This window comes from Pantherophis guttatus, chromosome 1, assembly GCF_059756535.1.
Source record: "Pantherophis guttatus breed Tessera chromosome 1, ASM5975653v1, whole genome shotgun sequence".
NCBI lineage: Eukaryota > Metazoa > Chordata > Lepidosauria > Squamata > Colubridae > Pantherophis > Pantherophis guttatus.
Genome location: NC_142063.1, coordinates 205,837,756 through 205,855,757, shown reverse-complemented (window position 1 = coordinate 205,855,757; position 18,002 = coordinate 205,837,756). Strand labels below are relative to the sequence as shown.

At 40.5% G+C, this 18,002-nt stretch overlaps 1 long non-coding RNA gene across 1 annotated transcript; it reads left to right on the top strand.

The window, feature by feature from the left end:
* The first annotated feature begins 5,766 nt into the window (after positions 1-5,766).
* On the top strand, positions 5,767-13,315 carry LOC117674141 (uncharacterized). Its single transcript, XR_004593705.1, has 3 exons — positions 5,767-5,843; positions 10,526-10,599; positions 12,980-13,315. It is a non-coding gene; the product is annotated as an uncharacterized LOC117674141 (long non-coding RNA).
* Positions 13,316-18,002: the final 4,687 nt, after the last annotated feature.

Sequence of the window (18,002 nt, the reverse complement as noted above, 5' to 3'; positions counted from 1 at the left end):
CATGAAGTCAAAGACATTTCCCTTTTAAAATCTAATGTCTCAAGGCAGTGGTAAAATCTAAAATTTGTTACTATCGGTTCTGTGGGCGTGTCTTGGTGGGGAGGGGGTTAATGTGACTGGGTGGGCGTGGCCATTTTTTTTTTTTTACTTTTAAAACCATTTTTTTCTACAATCTTTTTTAAAAAAGCCTCTGCTGATCAGGCAACTCAGCTTGGATCATCAGAGGCATTTAAAAGAAAAAAAGCCTTTGATGATCATGCTGCTCAACTGGGTATGGGGAGGCAAGGATTTTTGCTACCGGTTCTCCAAACCACCCACCTCCATTGCTACCGGATCGGGCTAGCCAGTCCGAACCGGGAGCATTTCACCTCTGTCTCAAGGGGCAGAGGTGGGTTTCAGCAGGTCCTGACCAGTTTTGGAGAACCGGTAGCAGAAATTTTGAGTAGTTCAGAGAACTGGTAGTAAAAATTCTCACTGGCCCTGCCCCCATCTATTCTCTGCCTCCCAAGTCCCAGCTAATTGGGAGGAAATGGGGATTTTTGCAGTAACCTTTCCCTGGATTGGAGAGGAATGGAGATTTTACAGTATCCTTCCCCCGCCATGCCCACCAAGCCACGCCCACCAAGCCACACCCACAGAACCAGTAGTAAAAATTTTTGAAACCCACCACTATCAAGGGGCATTTCTTGTGTTGTAAATAACCAGGGAACATATAACCAAACAGGTGAAATAGGGAAAGGGGGAATGTCCCCTTACCCAGGTTTTATATTCACAATTAAAGAAAGGATCATCTAAAGTTGTCTTTACCTTAGAGCAGCATTTCTTAATCTTGACAACTTTAAGATGTGTGGGCTTCAATTCCCAGAATTCTGTCATGCAGGCTGGGGAATTCTGGGAGTTGAAACCCCCACATCTTCTCAAAGTTGTCAAGGTTAAGAAACAAAGCTTTCATGTACTGTTCTGTCTGGCACAGCTATGCCAAATTAGGCATAGGTAAAAGAGCAGAAAGTGGTTTACTGACAGCACTATCTACCAAATCATATACTGTATCAAAGCAGATATCCAGGTTGTTCATATTAAAATAACATCAAGTGTCTTTCTTATAACTGGTAGAGACAACATGTTTGTTTGTTTAATTGATTGACTGACGGTCTTAAGGGATATATTTCTTCTGCCATAATTCTAGCTCACAGAAGCAGTGATGATCCATAAAAAGTTTGTAAAATGATTTTAAAAAATTTAAAAAAAAACCTTAATTCTTGTCATCATAAACCGCTCCATAATTTATATATAAAAAAAATCAATCCAGTCTCTGGGTAGTGTTATATTCCAGCTACCATATATTAATCTATATATATAAAAGCTAAATACCACTCACTCATCACAAAATCTCCAGAACGGTAAAGCTTACAAACTTGATATTTGGCTTGTATGTTTCTCTTGGCTTCTAGATACTCGCTAAGAAAGGATTTTTCAAAATGACCATTAATCATTAGTATTTCATATACGGTATTATATTCACATACTCTGATGCTAAGGAGCTAGACATTCTATTTCCCCGCCCCACCTGAAAAGAACTCTGTTCCAACTGCCAGTTGCCTTATATTAACATGCTCTGATACTACCCCTTCGGTAAACCGGACAAGGGTGTGGCCAGCACATGACTCATCCAGCCTGTGGGCTGGGACATTCTACTCCCCCTCCCCCTCTGTTCCAACTGCCAGTTGCTTTATATTAATACGCTCTAATGCTATGGTGTTACACATTCTACATTAACTTTCAGGCTTTAAGTGTCAATTTATCACGCCCAATCATATAGTTTCGTAGCAAAGCATGGGCATCCAGCTAGTCTACATGTATATGTACATTTCCCCATGCAAATAATAATAATTTTGTTGACTGATTATGATTTTGAAAAAGTTATAGTTTGTATAGACAATATACAATACAGTATTTAACTGATTAGAAATAGTGTGCCAGTTTCTCTTGCTTCATTGATGTGCTAGATAATATATATCATTCAAGCATTGTCCATTTCAGCCAGAACTGTGGGGTCTATTAGGCAACAGAGAAGTGGGGCTCTTATCAAAACTAAATGACAGAAGATACTGAATATAAATATTATTAAGCAACTGCAGTGCATAGCTATCACAATATCCAGTGAATATCCAAATTCTTGGCTGAAGCCCAAGAATAGATTTACATCTGCAACAGATATCATGCAGACATTTATTTATACATTTGTTTTCCAAAAGTATGGGCAAAGTGTGGCAAATTTGAATCACGTTTTGTAAAACTGAAAAGATAACTTTGGACCGAGATGCTCAACAGAATTGGTCAGATCATCAATTATATTTTCTTCGGGGAGAAAAATCTGTGTTTGAAATAATCTTCTTTACAATCTGATCTGAAGATGACCCATTGATTTTAAACCACAAGAATAGAGCCTGGACTAATTTGAAATTTAATATTTCCACTGCCATATTCTGGCTATAGATGAGTAAAGGTTGGGATCATTTTTTTAAAAAAATGTAATTCATCGCCTGACTTTAGCTGAGATAGGAATTTCTTATAAACCCCATAATATTGATTGACAGCATATAAACTACGGCTGCCCAGTGCTTGAAGGAACAGAGGTGCAAGACACCAAGATGTTTTAAGGCAGCAGCTGTTTATAGCTCTTGAAAGTGTCTGTCTCTTTCTCCTGGATTCCACAGCTGTTCTCCACAGCTGCAGTTGCACCCTTGGCAAAGATGCCTTTGAAGAGTTGCAGGGTGGGGTTACGTTTGTGTCTCCACCCACCTTGTAGCCCCTTGCCCCCATTCCCTCCCAAATCTGAAATGGTGCATAGTCCTAATATAAATCCTAGGACTAGGATGATGATGATGATGATGATTGGTTAATCTTTAGTGAGATTCACAGCCTTTGAGGCTGGTTAATAGCTCAGCAGCTCGAGTCCTAACCAAGGACCTAGGAACTGTTAAGGTATCGTCAGAGGATGTAAGCTGTTCCGAGTAAGGTGGTTTTTTGTAGAGTCAAAATGTTCAAGTCCGGCAAATTTAGAATTTCTAAATAGCGGGGTAGCCCTTTGGGTATTGCTCCAAGGGCTCCAATTACAATCAGGGCAACACACAATTTTTTTTTCCACAGTCGCTCAACTTCAATTTGCAAGTCCCGGTACTTTGTGATTTTTTCTTGCTGCTTATCTTCAATCCGTGCATCACCAGGTATTGCAATATCAATGAACCATACTTTTTTGTTTTCAACTATTGTTATGTCAGGTGTGTTGTGGACCAAGTGTCTGTCAGTCTGAATCCTAAAGTCCCACAAGATCTTGAGTTTCTCATTCTCTAAAACTTTCTCAACCTGATGTTCCCAGTGATTTTTGCTGTACTCAAATCCAAACTTCTGGCATAATTTCCAGTGAATGATCTTAGCAACACAGTCATGGCATTGTAGGTAGTCAGTTTGTGAAATTTTGTTGCACCCACTGATCAGGTGGTCGACTGTCTCATCTTTCTCATTGCAGAGGCGGCATTTGCTGTTGGTGGTAACATGTTGAATTTTTGCCTTCATGCAGTTTGTGGCTAGGGCTTGTTGTTGTTGTTGTTGTTGTTGTTGTTGTTGTTGTTGTTGTTGTTATTATTATTATTATTATTATTATTATTATTATTATTATTATTATTATTTGCTTTCCTCATTTTCTAAAATATGGTAAGTGGTAGCTAAGGGAACAGAATGCCCCAGTAATGGTCAGCTCAGCACAGTGAATCCAGATTTTCTGTTTATTTGGCATTGGGCGATGTCCAACTAGAAATGTGCACATCTGGTTTTCTGCTGACTGCTGTTAGGATTTACTCCATGATATTGTTTCAGTCAAAGCTTAGCCCATGAAAAATACAAACAGAAACAAATCAATATAATAATATAGAATTAAAATTCCATGCCCTGATGGAGATCATGCTGATATAGCTGTTTTAACATTGTTTAATGTTTGGTATTTATAGCTTTTTTAAAAAATGCTTTAAAATATCATACTGCTCCAAAGGTCTCTAGAATAGAAGAATGAGTTATACATTTCAGTAATAATAGTAATAATCATAATGAATATCGTTTAGCTGAGATTTCTTGAGTGGCTAAGCGCATATGTGGTGTAGGAAGGACAAACAATGCCTTGAAGATTTGAAGGTCATAGGCATGTTTGGCAATTTATTGCTTTATTATTGTATTTTGGAGGTATTTTTTTTAACCTGTAATATGGCATAAAAATGTAGTAAATAGGTATTATTTCTAATACCAGTAAAATGGTAACTATTTTGAATTCTATTGATAATGATGGTCTTGGGACAGGGATGAAATGCTACCAGTTCGTACCAGTTCAGCTGAACCGGTAGCAATGGCAACACGTGGTTCGGAAAACCGGTAGCGGCAGAAGCGCGAGGCTCTGCCCAGCTGCCCAGATGTTGTTACTTCCTGGTTTCAACCAGGAAGTAACCTGTTTTTGACCTTCTGCGCATGCGCAGAGGGTCCAAGCGTGCATTATTCGAGCATATGTATGGGGTTTTTTTTTTCTAAAGGATGAAAAATATGTGAGTGTGTTTAGGTGTATTCCAAAACTATCCTCATTTCCTAATCTTTCATTAAAGAGGAACTGCATTTCCTAATTACCTACATACTAGCTGTGTCAAAGTTGTGTTAACAAAAGCTTAAAGTTAATGGTGGCTCATTATTCCCCCAGCTATCAAATCCTGTTCCCTAGGGAATATTTAACTAGAAGCAGCCATTTAAATGTTGCCTATACACCCCATCGGAAATTCTGGATATACAGACGGTATCTGAGCATTAGAAAAATACATACAGATTCTGGGAAATGTCTGATCTAATTAAGGGATAGTAAACCCATCCCTTAAGCAACGCTGCATATTTCTGGCTTGCATTTGAGCACAGATGCTGCAAAGGTTTACCATATTCAATCCTGAAACAAGCTTCCATGTTCTTATGACACAGGGACCTTGTCTATTGGTTCCCCAGGGTAAAGACAATCATGAGCATGGCAGTAGGCAGTCATTGATGTCTGTGTCAAATGGAGAATGGGCAGTTTCACTGTCCTCCCACTTGCCATAAAGCAATCATTTCTGGATTTCTTCCTCCCATATGTAATGATTTTTTTAAAAAAACACAAAACCATAATCTCTGATTAGTTAATGGAGGTCAGGAGGGGAATACCTGGAGCAGAGTTAACTTTGTCAACTCACTTTTTCTATAATCAGAAAAGAGAACAGCCTGGGGGAAGTAGCTGAGGCAGAGCTGTTTGGGGGTAAAACTAAGTTCATCTAGCCCACCTACTGCGATTAGATTTAGCTAGTCATAACATATGCTACCCTTCCTTTGACCCAGTAAATCACAGCCACGGAAACAAGGGCACTGTTTGGCTCTAAAGAGCAGCATTTATTGCAGCATCAGACTCTTCCTAGGTTAGGGAACTAAGACTGAGTTACCGCAAGCTGACATTCTTCACTCATCCATGGCCCTAACCTCAAATAATTCTGATGGTTAATGGGAAGTGAATTGGCCTGGAAAGCTGCTGAACCATTTCAGAAATTTGGGGAAGCCTAGCTCCATTTGTTTTATTAGACTACTCCCGAGGATCACTCAATATCATATCTGCTGGAGCTCATCATTCAGAGCAGAATCTACTATGCTGGGTTTTTTAATGTTAATTTTAACCCTTCTCTGCACAGCATCACCATTTTGGTTACTTTTCAGAATTACTAATCTCTGATATCTTCTGATGTGGAGTCTCCTCCCCCCCCCATCACCTATTTTGCAAAATCTTGCGGCTGGTAAGGCGTTTTTTAAAATTGAATAAAGACTTCAATATTTGTTTTGCTTATATTTTGGCTTCTGCAAATACTGAAAGAATTGGATGCTCATATTTCCATCATTGAAACTAAAGCGTACATTGTTGAATATATATATATATATATATCCTAATTATAATATGCTGCTGTTGTTCAAACCAGCTGGTATTTCCATTTAACATCTGCCAGCAATATTGCTTTTGTGCTGTTTTGGGCAAAATATATTTTGACATATTTCAAATGAATTGGACTCACAAGAATGGTATCTGAAGTTTTCTTTGAAAAGCAACTCTCCCTCCCTACTATGCTAAGATCAGAGATCATCAGTAACTTATTCATGGCAGTCGAAGTTGGCAGTGGCATGTGTTTGAATGGAGAAGGGGTAGAATGATAAGCATAATATCACAAAGTCACCCCCGTGCCTAATTTAATGAGAAGGAAGGAAGGAAGGAAGGAAGGAAGGAAGGAAGGAAGGAAGGAAGGAAGTTTAGTTTAGTTTAGTTTAGTTTAGTTTAGTTTAGTTTAGTTTAGTTTAGTTTAGTTTAGTTTAGTTTAGTTTAGTTTAGTTTAGTTTAGTTTAGTTTAGTTTGATTTATATACCACCCTACTCCCGAAGGACTCAGGGTGATGAACAGCCACAAGATAAAACACATAAATACAAAATTTAAAAGCAAAATAAAACCAAATTAAACAATTTGGCCGAAGACAGATTTAAAACACCCCACTAATTAAAAACAAATTAAAATTTGTATTTTAAAAAGGGAAAAAAGGGAAAAAGGGAAAAATTAGGCCAGGCCCGCCTGATGGAATAAAAAAGTCTTGAGACCACGGTGGAAGGTGCGTAGATCCGGGATCCTCCGTATCTCTGAGGGGAGCTCATTCCAGATAGTAGGTGCCCCCACAGAGAAGGCTCTCCCCCTGGGGGCCGCCAGTCGACATTGTTTGGCCGACGGCACCCGGAGGAGCCCCTCTCTATGAGAGTGTACCGGCCCGTGGGAGGCTACTGGTGGCAGCAGGCAGTCTCGTAAATAACCAGGTCCTAAGCCATGGAGCGCTCTAAAGGTGGTAACCAAAACCTTGAAGCACACACGGAAGACCACCGGGAGCCAGTGCAGCTTGCGCAGGAGAGGTGTTACATGGGAATGCCATGTCGCTCCCATAACCACCCGCGCGGCCACACTCTGCACCAGTTGGAGCCTCCAGGTGCTCCTCAAGGGGAGCCCCATGTAGAGAGTGTTTCAGTAGTCCAGGCGGGAAGTGACAAGGGCATGAGTGACCGTGCATAAGGAGTCCCGATCCAGAAAGGGACGCAACTGGTGAATCAGGCGAACCTGATGAAAAATCCTCCCGGTCACGGCTGTCAAATGCTCTTCTAAAGACAGCCGCGAATCCAGGAGGACGCCCAAGTTGCGAGCCCTCTCCGTGGAGGGCAGCGATTCACCCCCAATAGTCAGAGATGGCACCAACTGACTATATCGGGACGTCGGAAACCACAGCCACTCGGTCTTGGTTGGGTTGAGCCTGAGCCTGTTTCTCCCCATCCAGATCCACACGGCCTCCAAGCACCAGGACATCACTTCAAGGAAGGAAGGAAGGAAGGAAGAAAGGAAGGAAGGAAGGAAGGAAGGAAGGAAGGAAGGAAGGAAGGAAGGAAAGTTTTTTTTACAACACTGCCTTTATTAATTTAGGAAGGCATACTTCAAACAAATGTAGATTTTTCTGGAGGGAAAAGTGATGTAAATCAGTTAAAACAATTGTCTGGGAGCAGGCAGTTTATCACTTAGGTGATTATCCTTTTATATTTTTACTTTGCTGGGTGAAATATGAAACAATTTGGCATGACAGAAAGCTGGTTTTTCTATCTGACATCTCCAGTCTCTCAGATATATTTCATATTTGAGATTAACATCCCCAAATCCCAAATTCTGATATTTAGGCACTCAGTAGCAGTTTGTACATTTAGTAAAGGAAACTTTCTGAGCATTATGGTCATCATCATGTAATAAGGGTAGTACATAAAATTATCTGCTACAATGTCCTACCTATCAATGACTACTTCAGCTTCAACCCCAACAATACACAAGCAAAGGTAAACTGCTCCAAACTCAATTACAGAAAATACGACTTCAGCAACAGTGGTCAATGCCTGGAATGCACTACCTGACTCTGTGATTTCTTCCCCAAACTCCCACAAGTTTAACTTTAGACTGTCTACTGTCGACCTCACCCCATTCCTAAGAGGTCTGTAAGTGGCATGCATAAGCGCACCAAAGTACCTACCGTCCCTATCCTAATGTTCCCTTTATCATCATTATCACACAATAACCTGTGCCAAATATAGATGATCCTTCTTTTAGAAAGAAATAACCATAATGCTTCACACTACTTTTTTTTTATTGACCACTTTATGGAAACAAAGTGTTTTGTCATTTTTTTAAAAAAAACTCAGCATTGTGATTGTCCTGGTTATCTTTGCAAAGGCCAAGGTGGAAACAAGTTTTGTTGCAAAATAAAACAGTTTTAAATTGCATCTTCCCCTTCCACTGAATCAGGCTGATATTAGCCAGGTGCACTGAGGAGAAATTTAAATATCTTGATGCTCCCAAGTTCTCCAAAATAACAGTTCTGCTGAATCCATAACATTTCAAGAAGTTAGAACAAAGATCCATTGTTTGCTCCTCCAGTTTTGTTTTTCAATTTACATTTATACGTGCAACTCAAGTAGATGAGCATGTCATTTTTCTGACCTGAAATCCATTCTATTCTGTTTCCACATCAATTTGCGATTCTGATTTCTTTTTCACTGGTAAAAACAAGTACAGATATGGTTGATGAATGAGCAGATCAGAAACAATGTTTGGTCATATTCTCCAACTCTAAACCCATGCCCTTACTTGCTGTAATTATGCTGCTTTCATACTTGAACACTTTTGTCATCATGATCTGCTAGAATGCATTTTGGTTTAATATGTTATGTGAACCCAGGAGTGGTGCAGTGGCCTAGAGGTGGAGCTCTCGCCTCACAATCAGGAAGCCGTGAGTTCAATCCTAGGTAGAGGCATATACAGTATTTCTCTCTCTGGGCACAATGAGAATATATCTGCTGAACAAAACTCCGCATTGGCAACAGGAAGGGCATCCTGCCAGTAAACACCCTGCTAGCTCCATTCAGTTGCCCAGACTCCACCCTGCAAGTGATTATGGGGTCGTTAAAAGAAGAAGATGATGGTGATGTTGTGTGAACCCACCATTGTGGTTTGTAATCCAGGGTTTTGGTCCTAGCTTGCTGTCCAAACTCAGCTGATTTATTCAAGCCATGCTTGAATATATGGAGCCAACGGCCAGCATTTATCTTGTCCTGAATGATATATAATATATATCATTAGATAGATAGATAGATAGATAGATAGATAGATAGATAGATAGATAGATAGATAAATTCTTATTCACAGTAATACATACCAGTGGGTTGTTTCAATCCCTCCCTTTGAAAATCTGTTGACAAGCCCAACAGTGGATGTATCTATCTATCTATCTATCTATCTATCTATCTATCTATCTATCTATCTATCTATCTATCTATCTAGTGGTGGGATTCAAATAATTTAACAACTGGTTCTCTGCCCTAATGATTTCTTCCAACAACCAGTTCACCAAACTGCTCAAAAAGTTAACAACCGGTTCTCCCGAAGTGGTGCGAACCGGTTGAATCCCACCACTGTATCTATCTATCTATCTATCTAGGACAGAATAAAACCTTCCTTTCCTTTCGTGAGCCCATTCTTCAAAGAGAGTTTGGTCAAAATGCCATTGTGATGTTCTGCAGCACTGAGAAGTGATCCATCTTAGCTTTGTACCTTTAACCAGGCCATGTACCCTGTTCATTATTTCCTCCTAAACAAAATCTTGTGAAGAGCTACCTTTGAAAGCCCCCTTTATCTTCATTAAAGTGTCATGCAAGCTGACAAAAAACTTTGTCATTGAATTCCAGCAGTTCTGTTAGGCTAACAAGTTGTGAAAGTTTGCAGAAAGAAGCAGTATTTGTAGAAAAACCTCCGGAACAGAGTAAATGATTCCTTAGCTGGCTTCTTCTCGAGGGTATCTTTATGGCTCTGCTCTCTTCTGAAATTGAGAAAAATCAAAGGAGACGACCAGGCTGCCTTTTTTTCCCCCCTATCACTTCCCAGAAGAAATACTTGGCTTTAGGTTGTGGAAAAAGAACAAATTACCAATGATAAAATAAAGGCTTGTGGGTCTTGCAAGCGCATGGGCGAGGGGGGGGGAGAAGCAAAACAACAATCCTGCAACAACAAATTGATAGCTTTCTCCATGTTGGAATTCAAGTGTAACTAAAGATGGGGAGTCTTTTGGGAGCTAGTCCCTAGACTACTGTTTTTGCAAGAACTGGAAGGGAAAAAGATCTGCAAATTACTAGGAAAAAAGCAAAGCCCAGCTCTGGGTTTCTGCTTTTATCGTCTGCCAATTAGTACCATTCTATACAAGCGTTTACTAATTTCTCAAATGGTTCTCAAAAAGCCAATGTGGTTTTCGTAAAAACAGTTGTGTCATCTAATATAGCACCGATATTATTTTATTTTTTTTTTTTTAAAGTCATATTTCAGGTTTTGTTTTATTTTAAAACACTCTGCTTTTCTTTACTTCAGAATTTTCAAAGCTGCAGCAATGGAGGCAGAATGAATAATGACATTTGAAAATACAGAATGAACAAACGCTACTGGTAGGATTACAGCAGAGATCTATTCTATTTTATGATATGTAGATAAAGGGGAGCTGAGCTCTCATCCTAGCATTGGACTGAGCTGTATGCAAAGGGAATTCTACACATAAAATCATAGGGTTGAAAGATAGCTTGGAAATCTTCTAGTCCAACCACCTTCCCAGGACAGGACTTTCCATACCCATCCTGGACAAACGGATGCTAAATGTTGATTTGAAAACCTGGATTGAGCAGGTTGTTTCACCTCTTAATAGCTCTCCCTGTTGGGAAATTCTCCCTTATTTCAACCTTAAGGAACACCTTCCTTAAGGTTTCACTAGTTTCATTAGTTCTTGTCTTACTCTCTGGCACTATGAAGAATTAATCCACAGCCTCTTCCATGTGTCAGTCCTTTAAATATTGGAACACTGCTATTATGTCTCCTCTTAGCCTTGCCTTCTTCAGGTTAAACATACCCAGTCTCCTTAAGAATTCATTCATTCATTCATTCATTTTTTTAAAAAAAGAAACTGCCCACAGCTGAACCTCTTAGGGTGATTTACAATTAAAAAACCTCACCAAATAATAAATCCAATACAATACCATGCACTATAAATGCTGTTTCAATAAAAAAAAAAGTAAAATAAACACCATATACCCTATTCAACATCAAGGCTGTCGTTCAGAACTAAAACTGTGTGAATCAAAATACAATTAAAAGCCAGTTTAAAAGCCTGAGAAAATAAATAAGATCTTCACCTGGCACTGAAATAATGCTAAGGTCGGTGCCAGTGAAGCACCTCTGGGGAGGCAATTCCATACATGGTGAATCTAATTCTGTGTTAAGGATCTCAAGACCCTTGATTAGTGAGTGAGTAAATAGAACACAGCAAGATCAAGAAAATGGACTAATTTATTTCATGGCTAATATTTGCGATTCTTTAAGCAATGCTGGGATTTCCTTAAGAAAATTATTTTGAGGTGAAAGTATTGAAGAAAAAAACATTGTCATTAGTTCATATATTTTGGGAGAAATGAAGAATGTCCTCCCCCCCCCCCGCCATAATAATATCTGCATCTAGTTGTGAAAGAAAGAGGAAGGGAGAGTCTCTCTCTAACACAAACATACATGCACACACACACACACACATATCTTCCTTACTAGTAACTTAGATTGTGAAGCCAGTACAAAATTCTCCCTGGGCATAAATGTGATCCTTTTTTTTTTATTAATACCGACATCACTTTGTGATGAAGTCTGCCAGCCACCTCCATCTGCCATATCCACCACTGATCACCAGTTTAAGCTTTCCCAACTGAGGAGGGAAATGGAATTATTTTTCATTGCCTTCTGCCCATGCGACTGGCAGCCATAACAACAGTCCCATCTGTTCTTTCTCTTCAGATTAATCCCACTCAGATTTGTATTTTCAGGAAGTTCTCATGAGAAGGAAGGAAGGAAGGAAGGAAGGAAGGAAGGAAGGAAGGAAGGAAGGAAGGAGAAGGAGGGAGGGAAGGACGGAAGGAGGGAGGGAAGGACAGAAGGAGGGAGGGAGAAGGAGGGAGGGACAGATGGACGGAAGGAGGGGGAGGGAGGGAGGGAGGGAGGGAGGGAGGGAAGGAAGGAAGGAAGGAAGGAAGGAAGGAGAAGGAGGGAGGGAAGGATGGAAGGAGGGAGGGAGAAGGAGGAACAGATCGATGGACAGAAGGAGGGGGAGGGAGGGAGAGAGGGAAGGAAGGAAGGAAGAAGAAGAAGGGAGGGAAGGACGGAAGGAGGGAGGGAGAAGGAGGGACAGATGGACGGACGGAAGGAGGGGGAGAGAGGAAGGGAGGGAAGGAAGGAAGGAAGGAAGAAGAAGAAGGGAGGGAAGGACGGAAGGAGGAAGGGAGAAGGAGGGACAGACGGACGGATGGAAGGAGGGGGAGGGAGGGAAGGAAGGAAGAAAGGAAGGAAGGAAGGAAAGAAGGAGAAGAAGGGAGGGAAGGACGGAAGGAGGGAGGGAGAAGGAGGGACAGATGGACGGATGGAAGGAGGGGGAGGGAGGGAGGGAAGGAAGGAAGGAAGAAGAAGAAGGGAGGGAAGGACAGAAGTAGGGAGGGAGAAGGAGGGACAGACGGACGGACGGAAGGAGGGGGAGGGAGGGAGGAAGGGAGGGAAGGAAGGAAGGAAGGAAGGAAGGAGAAGAAGGGACAGATGGACGGAAGGAGGGGGAGGGAGGGAGGGAAAGAAGGAAGGAAGAAAGGAAGGAAGGAAGGAATTTATTTGTGCAATTCCAACAGATTTGTCACTATTTGCATATATAAACACATTTTGTGTATGTGTGGACAGGAACGAGATGACAGGGCTCCCTGTGTATTGTTAATGTAATTCCCCCCCACTTTTTTTTTTGCTTACAAACAGGGATGTCACAGCTCCTAAATCACCGAACCGACAGTACACTCTGTAGTTTACTGGGCTAGAGGCAACAAAATGAGATGTCGACACATACATCTTCCAATTGTCACCTTGCATCACACTGCACATTTTGAACAGGACGGCACAGTGGCAGTTCCTCCCTGGGTTGAAGGCTGCAATTGAGATTTCATTACGGCCTGGATTCCTACTTTTCCTTGGCCTTCCATTCCTTGTTTTCCATTCAAACCATTTCATTTTGTTTTAAAAATTCCAGCTTATTTCTCCGCCTATGTATTGGATCCTTCCATAAAAGGGGACTGAAATAAACTAAAATGCAAGTTCGATTTTTATTTTTATTTTTTAAACACCATTCCAAAAATATTAACATATGCTATTTTCAGAGCTCCAGCCAACAATGGAGAAAAACAAGCCAGAAACACAACCAGAAAGTTAATCACATCAAAATAAACAAGCCAGTGTTATTATACGATTCTAAGTCTGAGTTGCTGCCTAGGAACTTTGTTGTGATTATTAAAAAAGCTTGTTTGTTTATCATTTTAAGTGGAGAGCAGAAAGCTTAGGAATGTTTGGGGACTGAGGTCAAACCAAGATATTGCAATGAATCAGGGGTGAAATTCAGCAGGTTCTGACAGGTTCTGGAGAACCGGTAGCGGAAATTTTGAGTAGTTCAGAGAACCGGCAAATACCACCTCTGGCTGGGCCCAGAGTGGGGTGGGAATAGAGATTTTGCAATATCCTTCCCCCAGGAGTGGGGAGGGAATGGGGATTTTGCAGTATCCTTCCCCTGCCACACCCAGCAAGCCACACCCACAGAACCGGTAGTAAAAAAATTTGAATTCTACCACTGCAATGAACATAGGTTTGTCACTGTAAATAGATGCCCATCTTCTCAACTCCAGCCTTGACCTGCTGACTTTTTTCTGCAACACTTATGAAACCTCAGCAACATTCATTCTTGGCTGCCGATGGTAAAAATCCAGTGTCCCCCACACTAAAGAGAAGGAGAAATCAGTAGGCTGCTTTGGGCAAATGTTCTACACTTGTTTTCATCATTACTCAGCAAAATGTCAGAAAGAAACCCAATAAAGGCAGTCTCTACTGTATTTTTTTTTTTAAAAAAAGATTGATTTCACAGTGCACTTCTACAGCTGCTCCTCTTTTGTATCCATAATCCTGGGGGCAACTTTTAGGAGGCTCTAAATGACTCTTCTTTCTAATCTTTCTGCTTCCTTATGTTAAAATAAAACCAGGGCTACATGTTTTAATTAGCCCAATTAACAGAGTGATCAGCAAAAGGTGTAATGGATTAATCAGTGGGGACCGATTGTAATCAGCGAAGGCAAAGTTTACTGAGACAGAGTTAAAGGCGTGTGTCTTTATTGTTCAATTGCCATACTCTAAATAAATAAATTTATTGTTAAGAAACATTTGCACCGTGATGTAACTTTATAATAATACAAATACAAAGGTGACTGCCAAAAACTACGGAATAGGTTATTCTGCCTTTTTTACCGCTTAGCTTTTATTATATTGGTAATTTTATGCTTAGTAACTGCCTTCTTTAGTTCACAGTTACGATAATGATGTAAAAGTAACTTTGCGACCAATCCTTGCACTTTGGCATGTCTCTAAAGCAAGTCCTTGTGGCAGCCCTTAGATATCAGAACATTGCTATCATGTCACCCCTAGTTCTTTTTTTCATTACTAGACATACCCAATTCCTACAACCAGTCCCTTGAGTTATTAAGATTGGTTTTCCTTCCATCATTTAATGTGCCCAATCCAGACTGGTAATTCTGTATTACACTCTAGCAAATGACCAATGTAACCTTGATTCATATGATATAGAAATCTATGGTTTTAACCAGAGTTCACACACTGCTTTAGCAGGCAGTATAAAGAAGAGATGATGTAGAACATGTTTGTTAAATAACAGCTTCAATGTTTGGCTCCTGATGGTCTGTTTCCAAAACTGATTGAAACATTTCCAGAGCATTTTATGAGATTCCTTGGCAAAAAGCAAATATTCTAAGGTGCATGCCTCTTGGGCTCCATGAGAATAGCCTTTTTATGGCCAAAGCTAGAGATTAATTTAGGATAACAGTTCGCGAGTGAGATAGCATAATTGAAAATGAAGTGAGAGGATTAGAAATGATTTTCTTGGTTTCTCATTTTAACAGCTGGATGAGAGTGAGAAGACTTTGTACAATGTTCTGCCTCACATTCCTACTTATTCTGCTTTAAAGAACAATAAAGCAACCCTAGGAAATGGGCATTCGTTCGTGCTGCAAATTCAAATGGTATCTTGGATTATATTCACTAAATAGATGAAAATATCCATTACCACTGGGAAATGCTGAGTTTGGCCGAAGAGGTTGTAGAAAATTGCTTTTAAAAGTAAAAAAACCAGTAAAAAAGTAAAAAAGCCTCTGATGATCACGCGGCTCAGCTGGGCACGGGGGGGGGGGACACAGGGATTTTTGCTACCAGTTCTCTGAACCACCCGCCACCATCTCTACCGGATCGGGAGATCTGGTCCGAACCGGGAGCATTTCACCCCTGATCTATCTGGTCTTTCCTGAATTTATTTTCTGACAGCTGCACAGTGGAGTTGCCAGCAGTGGTGAAATCCAAATTTTTTTACTACCGGTTCTGTGGGCATGGCTTGGTGGGCGTGGTGTGGCTTGGTGGGCGTGGCTTGGTGGACGTGGCAGGGGAAGGATACTGCAAAATCTCCATTCCCACCCCACTCCAGGGGAAGGATACTGCAAAATCCACATTCCCTCCCCAGAATTTCCTGCTGGATTTCATCCCTGGTTGCCAGGGAGGATCTGCAACTCAACTTGAAATGTTCCATCAAGAATTGAAGATGTACAGTATAATTCACCTGGGCACTGTTGTGATTCATATAATGTACCTGCTTCATGTAGCCAAATACATGAAAATGGGTCTTGAAAACCAAAACCGGCACGGTTGGAACACTGAGCAAAAAACAAGCACTGTAAACCTTGGGAATCTGAACAAAACCTCCTATTGATGGTGATGGGCTTTATGGTATCTTGTATTGTCAGAGGAATTCAGAGGGCAAAAACTGTTCGACAATGGCCTAATGGAAGGATATGATGGTGGCCCTTTCCTCCAGTGGGAGTAATATCCTTAATATTAAGTGCTCATTATAACAAGACAAGCACAAGATTCAAACTTTAAATCAATGGAAAGCAATCCTGTACTGTTTAAATGACAGAAATAGGGAGCAGAGGGGCAAGAGCTATAATATAGGACTCATTCAACTTTATAGAAAAATTACCCAACCATCTGAGACAGTAGTGGGATTCAAATCCCGTTGCTACTGGTTCGCTTGTGGACGTGTGCGCACTCACACGTGCACGTAATGTGTCTGCGCATGTGCAGAGACATCCAGGTGGGTGGGCGGAGCCTCCCATCACCGGCGCTACCAGTTCGCCCAATCCTTGGGCAAACCGGTAGCAACCCATCACTGATTTAAGATGCAAGGACGATACTACCCTCAATCTTTTATAAGTTGTATGCTGGCCCAAGTATCCTGCTATCCCTCATTCTCATCTCCTCCTGTTGTTAAATGATCACATTAAGCCTACCCAGATAATTGATATCCTCTAGCATTTATTTATTCAATTTATATTCCATCTTCCTATTAAAAATTCAGGGTGGTAGAGATTTTTATTTTTTAAAAAAAGAATTTTAAAAAAAGATGATAGTAGGACAATGAAAACTGCAAATTGTCTACTTTTTCGCAATCAAAACTCTAGCTAAAAGCAAGAATGTCATCTCTTTTAAAAGTGGAGGTCCCTTGTGACCATGTCCAACTCCATAATTATATATTGAAAAATCTAGGAGTCATACCTGTTCAAATACCAAATAAAATAGGGCTCTGAAATCTGCCCACTTTGCAGATCTTTATGTCAAACACAGTCTTTAAACATTATCACAAGTATGGATATAAAATAAGTCTTTGAGATTTATTTGAAATAAAAATGTCATGACCTGCCAAAGTAGATTCTAACACAGATGCAGCAATGAAGAGAGTCTGCTACTACCTGCTATTCTTTATTAGCAATAGCAATACCACTTAGACTTATATACCGCTTCACAGTGCTTTACAGCCCTCTCTAAGTGGTTTACAGAGTTAACATATTGCCCTCAACAATCTGGGTCCTCATTTTACCGACCTCAGAAGGCTGGAAGGCTGAGTCAACCTTCTGCCTGGTGAGATTCAAACTGCCAAATTGCAGACAGCCAGCAATCAGCAGAAGTAGCCTGCAATACTGCATTCTAACCACTGCACCACCACAGCCATTAAAGATTTACACATGTTATTATATTACAGAGGAGTTAGGCAAAAATCAGCACATTTTAAACGAAGCAATTCTGAAGAGTAAAGTTTAGTGGAACATGCAAATCATAAAAAATGTATGGACAAAAACGTCTATTCAAATTCAATTGCATGGCTTATATAAAGCAAATATAAAGTGCATTTGGGATAGATATGTTGACAATCCATATCTACATTCCAATAACCGATTTTTCTCTAGTTTCTAATTTGACAAAGTAGAATACTCTTTCTAGAACAAATGTAACACATTTGAAAAACATAAAATTAAACCCTTATAGGACTGTTTTATTGCAGCAAATGCTTCCAAAATGCTCCAGAAATGGATCATTTTCAATTTAGGGACTTTTGAGAATCCCAAAAGAAAAAATGTCTTTAATAAGCAAAGCGAGGGGAAGAAGTCTACTTTTGCAAAGACTGGGTGAGCCAGGAGCAGGGAAGTATTAAAAGCCTCACTCCATTCAGATTAGCCTGGTGCCCACAGCAAGGAGGTAAGAATTTGCCAACTCCAAGATCCTTCTTCAACTAGCTACATGGCTGATGAACCTGATGATTGATAAACCTTAGGTTTAGGCTTCGGGGGGTGGGGGAACTGTCTAGCTGTGTGCCTCCAATTTGTCAGACTGGGATCAACTCTTT